The sequence below is a fragment of the Oncorhynchus tshawytscha genome, linkage group LG21 (genome assembly GCF_018296145.1).
Source record: "Oncorhynchus tshawytscha isolate Ot180627B linkage group LG21, Otsh_v2.0, whole genome shotgun sequence".
NCBI lineage: Eukaryota > Metazoa > Chordata > Actinopteri > Salmoniformes > Salmonidae > Oncorhynchus > Oncorhynchus tshawytscha.
Genome location: NC_056449.1, coordinates 14,382,177 through 14,400,639, shown reverse-complemented (window position 1 = coordinate 14,400,639; position 18,463 = coordinate 14,382,177).

The following is an 18,463-nucleotide window of genomic DNA, read 5'->3' as shown; positions in this document are numbered from 1 at the left end:
GACACTAATTAGCATAACGCAACGGACATAAATATTACTAGAAAATGTTCCTATTCATGAAAATCACAAGTGAAATATATTGAGACACAGCTTAGCCTTTTGTTAATCACCCTGTCATCTCAGATTTTCAAAATATGCTTTACAGCCAAAGCAAGACAAGCATTTGTGTAAGTTTATCGATAGCCTAGCATAGCATTATGTCCAGCTAGCAGCAGGTAACTTGGTCACGAAAATCAGAAAAGCAATCAAATTGAATAATTTACCTTTGATGAGCTTTGGATGTTTTCACTCACGAGACTCCCAGTTAGATAACCAATGTTCCTTTTTTCCAAAAATATTATTTTTGTAGGCGAAATAGCTCGAATTAGCTCCATTATATTGACAGAAACATGGCAAACATTGTTTATAATCAATCCTCAAGGTGTTTTTCAAATATCTATTCGATAATATATCCACCGGGACAATTGGTTTTTCAGTAGGACCGATTAGAATAATGGCTACCTCTGTATTTTACGCGAGAATCACTCTGAGAGCAATCAGGTGACCACTTACACAATGTAGCCGCTTACGGGTATTCTTCAACATAAAGGCGTAAAACTATGTCACAATGCTGTAGACACCTTGGGGAATACGTAGAAAAAGTAATCCCATTCACTGCTCAATAGGGACGCATTGGAACGCAGAGCTTTCAAAACATGAGGCACTTCCGGATTGGATTTTTCTCAGACTTTCACCTGCAATATCAGTTCTGTTATACTCACAGACAATATTTTTACAGTTTTGGAAACTTTAGAGTGTTTTCTATCCTAAGCTGTCAATTCTATACATATTCTAGCATCTTGTCCTGACAAAATATCCTGTTTACTTTGGGAACGTTATTTTTCCAAAAAAAAATACTGCCCGCTAGTCACAAGAGGTTTTAATCTCTAGTAGACAGAACGCGTCTCCTTCCTGAGCGGTGTGATGGCTGCGTGGTCCCATGGTGTTTATACTTGGGTACTATTGTTTGTACAGATGAACGTGGTACGTTCAGGCGTTTGGAAATTGCTCCCAAGGATAAAACAGAGTTGTGGAGGACTACAATTTTTTTCTGAGGTCTTGGCTGATTTCTTTTGATTTTCCCATGTTGGCTAGCAAAGAGGCACTGAGTTTGAGGCCTTTAAATACATCCACAGGTACACCTCCAATTGACTCAAATGATGTCAATAAGCCTAACAGAATCTTCTAAAGCCACAACATAATTTTCAGGAATTTTCCAAGCTGTTTAAAGGCACAGTCAACTTAGTGTATTTAAACTTCTGACCCACTGGAATTGTGATACAGTGGATTATAAGTGGAATAATCTGTTGGAAAAATGACTTTTGTCATGGACAAAGTAGATGTCCTAACCGACTTGCCAAACCTATGGTTTGTTAACAAGAAATCTGTGGAGTGGTTGAAAAACAAGTTTTAATGACTCCAAACTAAGTGTATATAAACTTCTGACTTCAACTGTCCATACCCCAACTAGAAGCCATGGATTACAGGCAACATCCGCACTGGGCTAAAGGGTAGAGTTGCCGCTTTAAAGGAGCGGCACTCTAACGCGGAAGCTTATAAGAAATCCTGCTATAACCCCACGACGAGCCATCAAACAGGCAAAGCATCAGGACTAAGATCAAATCGTACTACACCAGCTCCGAAGCTCGTCGGATGTGGCAGGGCTTGCAAACTATTACAGACTACAAAGGGAAGCACAGCCGAGAGCTGCCCAGTGACACCAGCCTACCAGGCAAGCTAAATAACTTCTATGCTCGCTTCGAGGTAAGTAACACTGAAACATGCGAGAGCATTAGATGTTCCAGACGACTTTGTGATCACACTCTCTTATCATTCGATGTGAGTAAGACCTTTAAACAGGTCAACATTCACAAGGCCTCAGGCCAAGATGGATTACCAGGACGTGTACTCCGATTATGCGCTGACCAACTGGCAAGTGTCTTGACTGTCATTTTCAACCTCTCCCTGTCTGAGTCTGTAATACCAACATGTGAACATGAGAGGTCCCTGTGCCTAAGAACACTAAGGTAACCTGCCTAAATGACTACCGACCCATAGCACTCACGTTTGTAGCCATGAAATGCTTTGAAAAGCTGGTCATGGCTCACATCAACACCATTATCCCAGAAACCCTAGACCCATTCCAATTTGCATGCCGCACCAACAGATCGACAGATGATGCAATCTCTATTGCACTCCACACTGCCTTTTCACACCTGTACAAAAAGAACACCTATGTGAGAATGCTGTGAGAATGCTATTCATTGACTACAGCTCAGCGTTCAACACCATAGTGCCCTCAAAGCTCATCACTAAGCTAAGGACCGTGGGACTAACACCTCCCTCTGCAATTGGATCCTGGACTTCCTGACGGGCTGCCCCCAGGTGGTAAGGGTAGATAACAACACATACGCCACGCTGATCCTCAACACGGGGGCCCCTCAGGTTTGCGTGCTCAGTCCCCTCCTGTGCTCCCTTTCACTCATGACTGCACAGCCAGGCACGACACCAACATCATCATTAAGTTTGCTGATGACACAACAGTCATAGGCCTGATCACCGACAACAACGAGACAGCCTATAGGGAGGAGGTCAGAGACCTGACCATGTGGTGCAATGACAACAGCCCCTCCCTCAGTGTGATCAAGACAAAGGAAATGATTGTGGAGTACAGGAAAAGGAGGACTGAGCACCCCCCCCCATTTAAAATCAGCTGGGCTTGACAATCTGGACCCTCTATTTCTGAAACTATCCGCCGCCACTGTCGCAACCCCTATTACCAGCCTGTTCAAACTCTCTTTCATATCGTCTGAGATCCCCAAGGATTGGAAAGCTGCCGTAGTCATCCCACTCTTCAAAGGGGGAGACACCATGGACCCAAACTGTTACAGACCTATATCCATCCTGCCCTGCCTATCTAAGGTCTTCGAAAGCCAAGTCAACAAACAGATAACTGACCATCTCGAATCCCACCGTACCTTCTCCGCTGTGCAATCTGGTTTCCGAGCTGGTCACGGGTGCACCTCAGCCACGCTCAAGGTACTAAATTATATCATAACCGCCATCGATAAAAGACAGTACTGTGCAGCCGTCTTCATCGACCTGGCCAAGGCTTTCGACTCTGTCAATCACCATATTCTTATCGGCAGACTCAGTAGACTCGTTTTTTCTAATGACTGCCTTGCCTGGTTCACCAACTACTTTGCAGACAGAGATCAGTGTGTCAAATCGGAGGGCATGTTGTCCGGTCCTCTGGCAGTCTCTATTGGGGTGCCACAGGGTTCAATTCTCGGGCTGACTCTTTTCTCTGTATATATCAATGATGTTGCTCTTGCTGCGGGCGATTCCCTGATCCACCTCTACGCAGACGACACCATTCTGTATACTTCTGGCCCTTCCTTGGACACTGTGCTATCTAACCTCCAAACAAGCTTCAATGCCATACAACACTCCTTCCGTGGCCTCCAACTGCTCTTAAACGCTAGTAAAACCAAATGCATGCTTTTAAACCGTTCGCTGCCTGCACCCGTACGCCCGACTAGCATCACCACCCTGGATGATTCAGACCTAGAATATGTGGACATCTATAAGTACCTAGGTGTCTGGCTAGACTGTAAACTCTCCTTCCAGACTCATATCAAACATCTCCAATCTAAAATCAAATCTAGAGGCGGCTTTCTATTCCGCAACAAAGCCTCCTTCACTCACGCCGCCAAACTTACCCTAGTAAAACTGACAATCCTACCGATCCCCAACTTTGGCGATGTCATCTAAAAAATAGCTTCCAATACTCTACTCAGCAAACTGGATGCAGCTTATCACAGTGCACTCCGTTTTGTTACTTAAGCACCTTACACCACCCACCACTGCGACCTGTATGCTCTAGTCGGCTGGCCCTCGCTACATATTCGTCGCCAGACCCACTGGTTCCAGGTCATCTACAAGTCCATGCTAGGTAAAGCTCCGCCTTATCTCAGTTCACTGGTCACGATGGCAATACCCACCCATAGCACGTGCTCCAGCAGGTGTATCTCACTGATCATCCCTAAAGCTAACACCTCATTTGGCCTCCTTTCCTTCCAGTTCTCTGCTGCCTGTGACTGGAACGAATTGCAAAAATCACTGAAGTTGGAAACTTTTATCTCACTCACCAACTTTAAACATCTCCTATCTGAGCAGCTAACCGATCACTGCAGCTGTACTTAGTCCATCGGTAAATAGCCCACCCAATTTACCTACCTCATCCCCATACTGTTTTTATTTATTTACTTTTCTGCTCTTTTGCACACCAGTATCTCTACCTGCACATGACCATCTGATCTTTTATCACTCCAGTGTTAATCTGCAAAATTGTAATTATTCGCCTACCTCCTCATGCCTTTTGCACACAATGTATATAGACTCTTTTTTTTCTTTTTTTCTACTACTGTGTTATTGACTTATTTATGGTTTACTCCATGTGTAACTCTGTGTTGTTGTCTGTTCACACTTCTATGCGTTATCTTGGCCAGGTCGCAGTTGTAAATTAGAACTTGTTCTCAACTAGCCTACCTGGTTAAATAAAGGTGAAATAAAAAATAAATACAAATAAATTATCATCTATGGGGCTGTAGTGGAGTAGGTTGAGAGCTTCAAGTTCCTTGGTGTCCACATCACCAACAAAGTAACATGGTCCAAGCACACCAAGACAGTCGTGAAGAGGGCATGACAAAATCTATTCCCCCTCAGGAGACTGAAAAGATTTGGCAAAGTTTTTGCAGCTGCACCATCGAGAGTATCATAACGGATTGCATCACTGCCTGGTATGGCAACTGCTCCGCCTCTGATTACAATGCACTACAGAGGGTAGTGCGTACGGCCCGGTACATCACCGGGGCCAAGCTTCCTGCCATCCAGGACCTCTATACCTGGCGGTGTCATTGGAAGGCCCTAAAAATTGTCAAAGACTCCAGCCACATTGTCATAGACTGTCTGACGGCAAGCGGTAGCAGAGCGCCAAGTCTAGGTCCAAGAGGCTTCTAAACAGCTTCTAACCCCAAGCCATAAGACTCCTGAACAGCTAATCAAATGGCTACCCAGACTATTTGCATTGTCTCCCCCTTCTACGCTGCTGCTACTCTCTGTTATTATCTATGCATAGTCACATTAATAACTCTACCTAGTACATATTACCTAAATTACCTCGACACCAGTGCTCCCAGCACATTGACTGTGTACCGGTACCCCCTGTATATAGCCCCACTATTGTTATTTACTGCTGCTCTTTAATTAATTGTTATTCTTTCTCTTACTTTTTTTGTTATTTTCTTAAAACTGCATTGTTGGTTAAGGGCTTGTAAGTAAGCATTTCACTGTAAGGTCCAAATGTGACAAATACAATTTGATTTGATTAATTAAACCGATGTATAGTGCAACGAGTGATTGCTTGAAGTACCTAGGAAACTGTTGTCGTGTCTTTGGCTATGCCGGATTAAGTGATATGACATGCTATTCTATAAAATAATTTCTCCGTAATTAATAATACCTGATTGAGCTAATCATGTAAATGTAATTAACTAGAGAGTCGGGGCACCACAAAATAATATTTATAGAGCTGTTATCTTCTGAATAACCTCTTAAAGGCCTAGTAATATTTCACATCAATAGCAGTCAATATTAATTGTCATCTTAATTCACTCTCATTTGAAAGTTGTAAATTATTGGTTATCTGCACGAACCCTGGCTAACAAGTTGAATCAGCAATACAAAATCGGGTTTAATTATTTATTTACTAAATACCTTACTAATCACACATAATTACACATACACATAATTAAATCATAACTTGATTACAAATTACGTCATAAAGGAAAACATCCCTAGTGGGCGGAACAGATATGACAGCTTGTTACACAAAATAAAAGGGGCTGGGTTTGAGTGAAAGAGCGGAAAGACTGAGGAACAAAGGGCGAAGCTGTGCTATTGTAAATACAGTATCTTATGCATTCTAAATTACCGCTCATTTGGAAAAGGAAAATGCAACAACTATTTACTCTGAGCTGTGCTTCAGTAGGTTGGTGGTAGATGGAAGACCGTGTCGCCCAACCAAGTCCTTTGAAGAATGTCTCTGCTGGTAAATTGAATACGTTGTAGTAACGTAGTTGTGTGGTAGATGGGATACTCTGTCTGTTCCTTCCTAACCCTTGTTTGCAGCGGCTGTTGCTAACTCAACGGCTAGGAGGTATCACTTCTGTAGTGAATAAGATTTCAAAGTTCATATCATTCGCATCCAAAGCTCACGCTGATGTTGGCTTCGTTCTGTAGTTATTATCTGAACCATTCTGACATCGGGCAGTCGTCCTCACATCCTCGGAACAGGAGGTTATATTGTTGTCAAGGCTTTATATAGGAAGGGAGAGGAGGGCGTGTTTGAAAAGTTTTATAGCCCATGTCCCTTCACTGGGGCGGGCCACTGATTGAGCAGATTATGAAAACCCAAATCTCACATTTTAGAAGCTAAAATCACATTTCATCCCATCACAAATAATTTCATATTCAAACATTTAATTTGAACAACAATTCCATGTGAATCCGATAACTCTGATGTGTAGACTTTCCACTGTAGAGTTTATGTCATCTTATCATTGATGAGAATGTCTCAGATGACAACCGAACTGACATCATATTCATTAAGTACCACCGCATATGTTCAATTGGTCGGATTACCAGAATATAGTTCATTTCCCCCCACCTTCTGATGTTCCCAGAATCTCTTTCAAATGTAACAGCAGTAGGGTAGAGAGAGGAAAAAGGGGGGAAGAGGTATTTATGACTGTCATAAACCTACCCCCAGGCCAACGTCATGACACTGTGGTACAATTTCAATTGACTAGTGTTCCCAGTTACGATGTTCTGTGCTAGGTCTTAGCAGCATTGACTTGGTCTCAGTTGTCTCTTTGCTCTATAGAAATTCCCCCAAAAGGGATTTAGCCCACATGTTTCTACTTGTTATCTTATGTTCAGTCTGACTGGTTATTGCTTGTTGACCATTGCTTGTTGACAATCTCTTTTTCTATGTTTTTGTCTTGAAGCTGAGATCATTGATGATTTGAAGGAGACCTCTCTCTGTGTTGGGTTGAAGACACTGTCCACTGTAGATACTGGAGTCATAGCTGATTGTATCTCATCCTAAATCAGTCATATCTCTTTCTCTGGTTGACACTATCTTTCCAAGTCCAAGGAAAAATTACAGAAAACCCCATGGCAAATACAGTACAGAGTGTTCTTTTTTCCCAGGGGACACTACTTCAACCTTTTGCCAAGCACGGAGAGCTAGGTGGCACTTAAGTCAGCATCCCCCTGAATTAGAAAACAAAAGAAACTGCTGAGCCAGTAATGTCACATCGTTTGACTATGTAGTGACACTGAAATGGGATGTTTGGTACTAGTTGATGTTCGCTGCTTAGCACTTAACAGACACTTCTGTTAACGTTTTCAAGAGGGTAGCGTATAAGCCTACATAATACTACCCCTTGGACTAGAAAATGTGCCAAGTCATAGAAACAATATATATTATATTCCAAAGATTTGCAGACATAGAAAAGTATGTTTATTTTTCCCTTTCCCTACAGTTTAATTAATTGATGCTTTCATGTCAGTTGAAAGGCATCGACTTGGCTGCAGTACGCACAGCATTGACAAACACTTTCGAAGGCAACGACACAGCTTTGATGCAGATGTGAACATGAACACTCCTTATTAAGATGAAGCAATCATTTGTAGATGTGTCTTTTGCTGTTATTTCACGTGCGCATATTTCACGAATGAGCCAGTGATTTGTCTTCCATGTATCCATCAAGGCCTTAAGATTCTGTAAGGATACCTGAACACCTGCCTCAAAAAGATAGTCATTGTAGGACGTTTCAATTAGTAGATCATCATCTTCAGCTTTAAAGACATGAAAGATGCCACTTCCCGGAATATGATTTAGGATCGACCAACAACTCTTGACTCTTGTTAGTGGATAAGGATCATGGTCATATGACGATGCTTTTAATTAAAAGCCACGTAATTTAAGCTGTTATTGTTTAATCAAACACCATGACGCCCGGAATCTTAGGAATAATCAATCTTTATAAACAAACTCTGGGCAGATTTTGAAGGAACTGGATGATTTAAGAAAGGCAATTTCGCCACACCACATCCTCTTATAAACATGGGGGAGAAGTCAAAGTAAACAGAGAAGATATCAAAACAATTTTAATTTGACTTTTATTCTATGACACTTGTGGATTTAAAAATAGTTTCGCTCAGCACTAAGCTACAGTTGAAGTCGGAAATTTACATACACATAAGTTGGAGTCATTAAAACTCGTTCAACCACTCCACAAATTTCTTGTTAAACTGTAGTTTTGGCAGGTCGGTTAGGACATCTACTGTGTGCATGACACAAGTAATTTTTCCAACAATTGTTTATAGACAGATTATTTAATTTATAATTCACTGTACATTCACTGTACCACAATTCCAGTGGGTCAGAAGTTTACATACACAAAGTTGACTGTGCCTTTAAACAGCTTGGAAAATTCCAGAAAATTATGTCATTGCTTTAGAAGCTTCTGATAGGCTAATTGACATCATTTGAGTCAATTGGAGGTGTACCTGTGGATGTATTTCAAGGCCTACTTTCAAACTCAGTGCCTCTTTGCTAGACATCATAGGAAAATCTAAAGAAAATAGCCAAAATTGTAAATCTCCACAAGTCTGGTTCATCCTTGGGAGCAATTTCCAAATTCTTGAAGGTACCACGTTTATCTGTACAACAATAGTACGCAAGTATAAACACCATGGGACCACGCAGCCGTCATACCGCTCAGGAAGGAGACGCGTTCTGTCTACTAAAGATTAACGTACGTCGGTGCGAAAAGTGAAAATCAGCAAAGGACCATGTGAAGATGCTGGAGGAAACAGGTTCAAAATGATCTATATCCATAATAAAACAAGTCCTATATCGACATAACCTGAAAGGCCGCTCAGCAAGGAAGAAGCCACTGCTCCAAAACCATCATAAGAAAGCCAGACTACGGTTTGCAAATGCACATGGGGACAAAGATTATACTATTTGAAGAAATGTCCTCTGGTCTGATGAGGACTGTTTGGCCATAATGACCATTGTCATGTTTGGAGGAAAAAAGGGGAGGCTTGCAAGCTGAAGAACACCATCCCAACCATGAAGCAGGGGGGTGGCAGCATCATGTTGTGGGGGTGCTTTGGTGCAGGAGGGACTGGTGCACTTCACAAAATAGATGGCATCATGAGGATGGAAAATGATGTGGATACATTGAAGCAACATCTCAAGACATCAGTCAGGAAGTTAAAACTTGGTTGCAAATGGGTCTTCCAAATGGACAATGACCCCAAACATACTTCCAAAGTTGTGGCAAAATGGCTTAAGGACAACAAAGTCAAGGTATTGGAGTGGCCATCACAAAGCCCTGACCACAATACTATAGAAAATGTGTTGGCAGAACTGAAAAAGTGTGTGCGAGCAAGGAGGCCTGCAAACCTGACTCCGTTACACCAGCTCTGTCAGGAGGAATGGGCCAAAATTCACCCAACTTATTGCGGGAAGCTTTTGGAAGGCTACCTGAAACGTTTGACCCAAGTTGAACAATTTTAAGGTAATGCTAACAAATACTAATTGAGTGTATATCAACTTCTGACCCACTGGGAATGTGATGAAAGAACTAAAAGCTGAAATAAATCATTCTCTCTACTATTATTCTGACATTTCACATTCTTCAAATAAAGTGGTGATCCTAACTGACCTAAGACAGGGAATCTTTACTAGGATAAAATGTCAGGAATTGTGAAAAACTGAGTTTAAATGTATTTGGCTAAGGTGTATGAAAACTTCCGACTTCAACTGTACGTACAGTCTCTGTGGGGACGACATCATCGATGCACTTATTGATAAAGCCACTGACTGATGTGGTGTACTCCTCAATGCCATCGGAAGAATCCCGGAACATATTCCAGTCTGTGCTAGCCAAACAATCATGTAGATTAGCATCTGCTTCATCTGACCACTTTTTTATAGACCGAGTCACTGGTGCTTCCTGCTTAAATTTTTTCTTGTAAGCAGGAATCAGGAGGATAGAATTATGGTCAGATTTGCCAAATGGAGGGCGAGGGAGAGCTTTGTACACGTCTATGTGTGTGGAGTAAAGGTGATCTAGAATTGTTTTCCTCTGGTTGCACATTTAATATGCTGATAGAAATTAGGTAAAGCTGATTTAAGTTTCCCTGCATTAAATTCCCCGGCCACTAGGATCGCTGCGTCTGGATGAGCGTTTTTCTGTTTGCTTATGGCAGTATACAGCTCAATGAATTAGGTTTTTGTGCCATTATCTGTCTGTGGTGGTATATAGACAGTTACAAAAAATACAGATGAAAATTCTCTAGGTAGATAGTGTGGTCTTCAGCTTATCAGGCGAGCAAAACCTCTTCCTTAGAATCGTGCACCAGCTGTTTACATATATGCATATGCCCCCGCCCTGTGTCTTACCAGAGGCTGCTGTTCTATCCTGCCGGTAGAGTGTATAAACCGCCAGCTGTATGTTCTTAATGTCATCATTCAGCCATGACTCGGTGAAACATAAGATATTACAGCTTTTAATTTCCCGTTGGTAGGATGTACGTGCCTTCAGTTTGTCCCACTTATTTTCCAGCGATTGAATATTAGCTAGCAGGACAGAAGGCAAAGGCAGATTAGCCACTCGTCGCCTATTCCTCACAAGACACCCTGATCTTTTTCAGCAAAATCTCAGTTTCCTTCTCCAGCGAATGAGGCCTGGTCGGGTGTCTGTAATATATCCCTCCCATCTGACTCATTGAACAAAAAAGTATTTGTCTAATCTAAGGTGAGTACTCTCAGTTCTGTTGTCCAGAAGCTCTTTTCAGTCATAAGAGACGGTAGCAGCAACATTATGTACAAAAGTTACGAACAACGCGAAAAATCATTGTGAATTTTTTATTTTTTTATTATCACACTCACGGTTAGTCCTTTTCCATGTACTTTTCCCGAAGAAGAGAACAGTTTTAAGGGAGGTATACACAGTCTCATTTTAAAGCATATCTTTATAATATTCCCTTTTTTCAGTGACTGTGAGGCCCAGACCGGACAGCTCTGAATTATGAGTTGCTGATTTGTTCTCTCAACTACAATAAGAAATGTAGAAACAGCTGCCTTCTATGTAATCACCATGTATTTCAGTACAGCATGGCTGTTATAATGTTTATGAAATCATTCTATAGGGTGATTTTACACACACTGACCTTCTGGGCAGCAACTCTAAGTAGCAACTCTTCCAGAGGACCTTTTCAATACTTCCTGTGGACTTAGAGGAATTGGATGATGGTCATAATGTAAAATACCACCATTTAATAATGTATTTCCTCGTTAGAATTTGGCTGCACTGGGTGGCATCCCAAGTAGAACTTTGGAACTAAAGTAGCAGTATGGATCCCAAGTAGGACTATGGATCCCAAGTAGGACTATGGATCCCAAGTTGACCTAATTCTGTACCTGAGGGGATTTTGTACTTCAATAGTTTTAGTCTTTTTCTCTTTAACAGGCTTGCATGTACATATAGAGGGGATAAACAACATTCATGTCCAAATAAATGCTTCTCTTTAATGTGAAGGAATGCACAGACACTTGGCAGCTGTTTCAGGCACATTCATTTTCCCAAAAACATTCTTTGCCTAAATGTCCACCTTCACTCATTGCGTATACTTCAGCCGCTCCGCGTCCCCTTTGGACTTTCCCATGCCCCCACTATCTTTTCTCAAGTCTTCATCTTTTCATGCTGTCAGGCGAGCTCTCGGCAGCCTCATTGCTTGTTCCAAGGTCTGGGCTTCATGCTAATTGTGTGTCAATGGCTGGGTTACCTCCCAGCTACATAATGCACCTTGTTTCCTCAGCTCAATCTGGACTGAACCATTTGTGGTCTCATTAAAATGCAGGAGGAGAAGAAAGGGACTGTATTAGGCAAGCCATGCTCCGAGCATTTGATGTAAACTACGATACAAGAAAAACGTGATTAGGGGTCTTGTTTTGGAGGGAAACGGATAGCACAATTCCGGATGGGGGTCAATCACTGTATTAAGTTCTTTAAGGATGAGATTGGACATACTTTACTTTAATCCATAAGGAGTTTGTTGTATTAAAATCATCTGAGCATATCTTATTAAAAGTGCTTCACTTGTATTGACCGAATCTGTCAGTTTGAATGGCAGTGCGGTCATGCACTTGATTTTGACATTATCCTTAATGACTGTACAAGATAGCACAAGAGGTAAAGCCCCTTTCCGTGGGTTAAGTGGAAGTTCCTAAGTGAATGGCACACATAAATTGTTCTAATTGTGTCCACATAAACCATAACCACTGAGCATGACCATCTAGTCAAGTGGGCTTCCTTTGATCGTCTCAGAAAGAGAGCAAGGGGAGAGCACAGGGGATAGCAAAAAATGGAAGAGAAAAAACATCATCAACAATTAAAATGTGCCCAATTATTGGACCATAAATAAAAGCCTAATTAGCATAAATTGCTTCCACATTGTTGCTATTTTTATATTATTATTATTTATTTTTTGGGAACAGTCTCTAAAGTATTCAACATTAGTGTAATGTTTGCTTGAGTTATGATGGAGATGCTTCATTTCATAGTGAAATTGCTGCCTAATGAAAGCTGGTGGGGAAATATTTACTTCTCTCATTGCAATATCCACATCTGCTTTCGTTTTTTGGGACACAGCGAGCATTCACAACTCGTGTTGACTCAATTGCAAAAACCAGATGATTGTGTTTCTCTGATTGATGGTCAGAGTGTCGTCAAGGGTGATTATTACGATTTTGATTCCTATCAGGGAAAACTCAATGACGCATCTGTCAAGGGTGTGCGTACTGGTAGCGAAGTCAGGTGCAGGAGAGCAGAGGGTTGTGAACAGGCGCACACTTTATTGAGGCAGGAGAAACCAACAGACGTACGCCACTGTGTCGAAACCTCAGGCCAAATTGCAAAAGTGCAAAAACACGCAAACAGTCACAAAATGTATGTTTAACAAATAAACATACCTCGTGAACAACACGGAATATAAGAACACCAGTCAGGCGCATCACAAAATAACACAAATAACAATATCACACAAAGACATGAGGGGGAACAGAGGAATAAATACATGCAGTGTGATTGGGGAATGTAAACCAGGTGTGCAGGGAACAAGACAAAACAAATGGATCAATGAAACATCGGCGGCGATGGCTTGAAAGCCTGTGACGTCGACCACCGGACGCCGCCCGAACAAGGAGAGGAGCCGTGACAGCATCAGTGACTATGATGTATTTCTTCTATGATGTCATGAGCATGGAGGCAATTATAGAATGTTATGAGAGAATCTGTGTTGACTCAATAAATGTTCCTGATTGTAGCTCTTACCAATTGATGAAGAGCAGAGGAGACTTAAATATAGATATGGAGCAATGTGAAAATTCCACTCTCACCAATTAGACTAGAAGTAGGTGTGAAGTTAATGGTAGGCTGCTATTAAGATAAATAGGTGTTCTGTTAAGCATGATGGTATGACCATTCTAGGAGAGAACATTTAGAGTACATTATGGGTTACTTGGTTGGGATGTGAAGACACCCGTTCTATTGATTACCAAATCACCATGGTAATGGCACTTTTATTCAATGCAAAGGCCTGTCCAAACAGAAATGTCCTCAGTAACCTTTTGTTTTCACGGACTTAACTATGCATCCAAAAATGTATAAAACATCTTAGAAAACAACTGTTTCCTAGTGATGAATTGTACTGGATATCATTAATGATAGGGCTATATAGTTGCCTCTCCTCAAAAAGCGTGGAGAATAGCATTACGTTCTATGAAGACTTCCTTTGACGCCATTTGGTTGAAACCTCAACCCAAAGGGATGGTCCAATGACTACTCCCAAACACTTAGATGGACTGGGCTGAAGTTTCAGCCTTCGACTTCCAGTGTCTTTTGTTCTCTGTTGTGGGTTTGGTTGATTTAGTTTTTATTACACGCCTCGATTCGTGTAACTCCAATTTATAGTCACCAGTTCCAGCATGGCAGTATACAATAATAAGCCGTAATTCTTTTCTCAAGTTTTAATGTTTTCCTTGGTCGCTGTTGATGTCACCGGGCCATTAAAATGCCAAAAATGACTTAATTGTAATTCCCTTTCAACTTTGAGGGGAAAACCTTGCTGTTGTCCCTATTATTACTCTTCTGGCATGATATTTCAGGTCGGATTGTAAATTCTATAGGTGTAGAAAAGTTGCCTTTCTAATTTCTCATAGATTGGGATGTGGCTAAATGTGCACGAGGACATTGAGAATGCATATCCTATAGGAGCCTCATTCACCTCTTGACCTTGTGATTGTAAGATAACAATGAAAGTCTGCTAAACAATGGCTTTTGGTTTGTGCCAGAAACAAGAGCCAAGAACATGAAATAGAATAGGGGACCTTGTGTACGGCATACTTGACATTGTACACAAGGGCACCTCCACATGTTTATCAATGAAGGCAAACTAAATTATTACTTAATTCTCCAGTATAAATGTTTAAAGTTCAACACCGTGGCTGGCCTGAAGCTGAACTCAATTCTGTCCCATCACGATTGCCAATACAAGCAGATGCCGCTCAGGATACTGTATAGCTCTGCTATTTCAGAAGAGGATGATAAATACATCTCCAATGTGATACTCTCCAATGTAATAATAACCCATGATGCTATAAAGAGCACTGCTTTATTTTCTCTATAGATTTTGGTTGCCACCCAGAATTCACAACACCGCAGTTAAGCCTCGACTCAGGCCCACACAGTATGGAACGATTCTTGGTCCTCAATCTGCTGGTCCTGGATCAGGTCTTCATGTCTCCAGCTGGGAACACTCAGTCGTCCAAACTGCTTATGCGGGCAGCTTTAGAGAAGATCCGTAAAACAGCATCTGAATGAAATCCTCTCTCCATGGTTCCATAACACAGGTTTTATGGCATGAAAAAAGCATAAATCTTTTGTTAGTGCTGCAAGGGGATACTCTTTTATCAAAAAAGTACCCTGAGCTGTAAATCAAAGACAGTTTTAAAAAGTCCCAATTAGAAATGTAATTGTTGCGGAGTTAAAAAGAACAAAACAGTGATACATGATACTGGGATGCATGCATGAATCGAAGTAAACAATGTGAAACGAAATCCTTGTTGACGTGTTTATCCACCCAAATTTCTACTCATTCACTGTACTGTTGAAGTTTATTATCATGCTGTCCTCTCTTGGCAAGGTAGAACAGCCTTCTATAAGATATTATTTCAATTCATGTTTTTCCTCAGAATCATAACAAAAAAAACACAAATGCTTATTCCAATGTTTATTGAGTAGCCTACTTACGTCTAACTATTCCAAATTCATAGCATGTGTCATTAATGACAATGTATTTACATAGTAATTACATCTAGAGAGATACAGTATAACTACATTGCAGATGGACATTGTTTCTTGTAACTGAGAAACCTGTTTGAGGGTTGAATAACATTTGCATGTGTATGTGCTCTGTGCTGTAATTACGTTCTACCTACTTATGTAATTATTTAGTGACACTTAATGTAAAGTGAGACCAAATGGGGTACTAAAACAAGGCTACCACAGGTACAGTAAAAATATATATTTTTTTGTCAATGTTGGCTTTGGCTGTGGTATGATTCTGAAAGGCGGCGGTTCATACAGTAATTATCAAATAGCTCCGTAACGGCAATGAGCAGGTAAGAGGGTTGACGCGGAGTGTGTTGAAGTTCAGCAGGTTAGTCAAGGAGGCTTAGCCTGAATATTTCCAGGCTATTAAATTCAATGGTGAGATTCTTGTGAAGAGCCTCCAAACTCCAAACCGGGTTCCTATTCCACCTGGACAATCTGCTTTCTTTGGACACCACATCTTCCTCTTATTTGATTTCAGCTCTTTGAGATATAAAATACATGCTGATACTTAAAAGTGTCTTAGGGGACATCTCGAGGTAGAAAGCAGCGTTTTGTACCATTTGGAAAAGTCATTTATTATATGCCTTGGCTTCAGTGTGAATAATGCCAGAGTTAGAACTGTTCTGGATGAGACAGAAATGCACACAGTCTGTGTTACTACACAATTACTGGGATCCATTAATGCTTTTTTGTACAAGTACATCTTGGAGTCCATTCAGGTATTTTTATAAAACAGATCAAAAGATTTATGGCACCATATTTTCCTCTCACAGTTCTCGTCTTTGCGGAAGAGTGTCAGCGAAGTCATTATCTGGTCAGTTGTACATTAAGATGCAGAAATGTACAGATACTGTATCAATGTGTTACCGTTTAGATCCTCTATAATTTCTCTAGCATGTAATGGAAGTGTCTCCAAGGTTAACTGATTGCACTAAATGATGGTGCTTGATGTTGTTATCTTGAGTTAGGGGGCAAATACCACATTGAGTTTGGTTACGCTCCCTACTCTTGCTGGCTATGTGTTAGAGTATACCTACTCTGATAATCAATGCATAGTGAACAACTAAATAAATGCCTGTATGTGTAAATTGTACCAATCTAATCAATACTGTGTGGTGGCCTGGGAACTGCGGTGACCTGCTTGTCTATACGTTCATTGGATTGTAACTCTGTAGAAGATACTCAATGTAGACATCTGAGAAAATAGTTTTAAAAAATAGCCTTTGTGGTTTACTTCTTAGAAAATGTAGTTGTACATTGACCACAATGATGCAATCATACAAATGTGGTCCAATAATTGGGGATACTCTGGCAGATATTATGTCCCATGAAGATTTAGCGGGCTCTGATGGTTTTCCCAAACTCTCGTTCATTGGCTTCTGAGACTAAACTCTCAGTTTCTGAGAGAATCCAACTGAACACCCAGACCATGCAAGCCAGGCACAAGCCCTGAATCCAGCTGAATACCCAGACTGTGCAGGCCAGGCCCAAATCATGAATCCAGCTGAATGCCCAGACTGTGCAGGCCAGGCACAAGCCCTGAATCCAGCTGAATACCCAGACTGTGCAGGCCAGGCCCAAATCATGAATCCAGCTGAATGCCCAGACTGTGCAGGTCAGACCAAGTCCTGAGTCAGCAGTCTGGCCACTCCGTTGATGAGGTGCATCAATGAGATATTTCCTCATGAAGGCACTTTAAGGAAAGTGGACTGCTGTTTTCCTGAGTTGTTTTTCTTTTAAGCCATTGAACTTCCCCCACAACATAGCCTTTCCGTGACAGAAGAACACACTTGGTTAAGACTGTTCAAGAGATTGTTGTTTCTCTGGTAATGTAGTTGGTGGTACGAAGTACTCCACTTAGATTGTGTGAGGGGGGCTGCTCTCAAACGGTCTGTAAGAGGGGCAGGACGTTTGAGAGCAGCCAAGAGGCCTGCGTTTTCCTGGCACACAATGACAGGAAACACTGCCACACTACGAATGGAAGCCAAAAAGTGGTAAAACTCAGTCAGCAGGGCCTCTTCCATTATTATAGAGGATTTATTGCTTTCTGCCACTCTTACAACAGTTCCATTGTGATGATATAAAGAGATAAAGAGAGAAACGAATACCATGAATATTATACATGCCAACCTGGTTAGTCGCTCTCAGTGACCATGTGTGAGTGCAGATCCTCACCTTGAATGTAATTTCTTAGGGCCCTATGAATGTCGTTATCAATGTCACCAAGTCTTATCATGTACATTGGAATAACTTCCTGCCATGACCTTTGAATGACTGCCTTACTGTATACAGACATCCCATTGAGTTTTGAGGCATCACGTTTGCTTTTCTGAGCCTTGTCTCTGGCCGACGTCTCTGCTTTATAGTTTAAAGGTGTGTGGCATTCTCTCAGGAGTAGATGAAAAACCTCACAGCCTCCCCAAATGTCAAGGACAAAACATAGTGAGGGCGGCAGGCTAAGGGAGAGAGAATCTCCTCAGCTGAGTAGCACAGATTGACAAATACAAGGTCGAAGACAGAGAGTAACATGTCCATGATTCACAACAAAAATCAACAAACATACTTTTGTTGAGTTAGTAAGACTAAATCCAAATTGCACTGGAGCGATGCTCAGAGATGTTCATGTGACCAGTCAGAGGTCTCTGTAGGGGAAAAAGGTAAATCAATTTAAGTGCCTGATATTTATCTCATCCCTATCCCTGGGATTAGCCTTTGACCTTCTATGAAATGGACAAGAAAAGGAGGTGAATTTGAAAAGAGATCTTTGTCTTGGAATTTTGACATATTTTTGACACAACATACAATATACCCCGCACATTCCACTGTGTCAGTTTGCCTCAACATTAGTACCATGGTAAATAATAGTTATTTTCATAATTGTATGC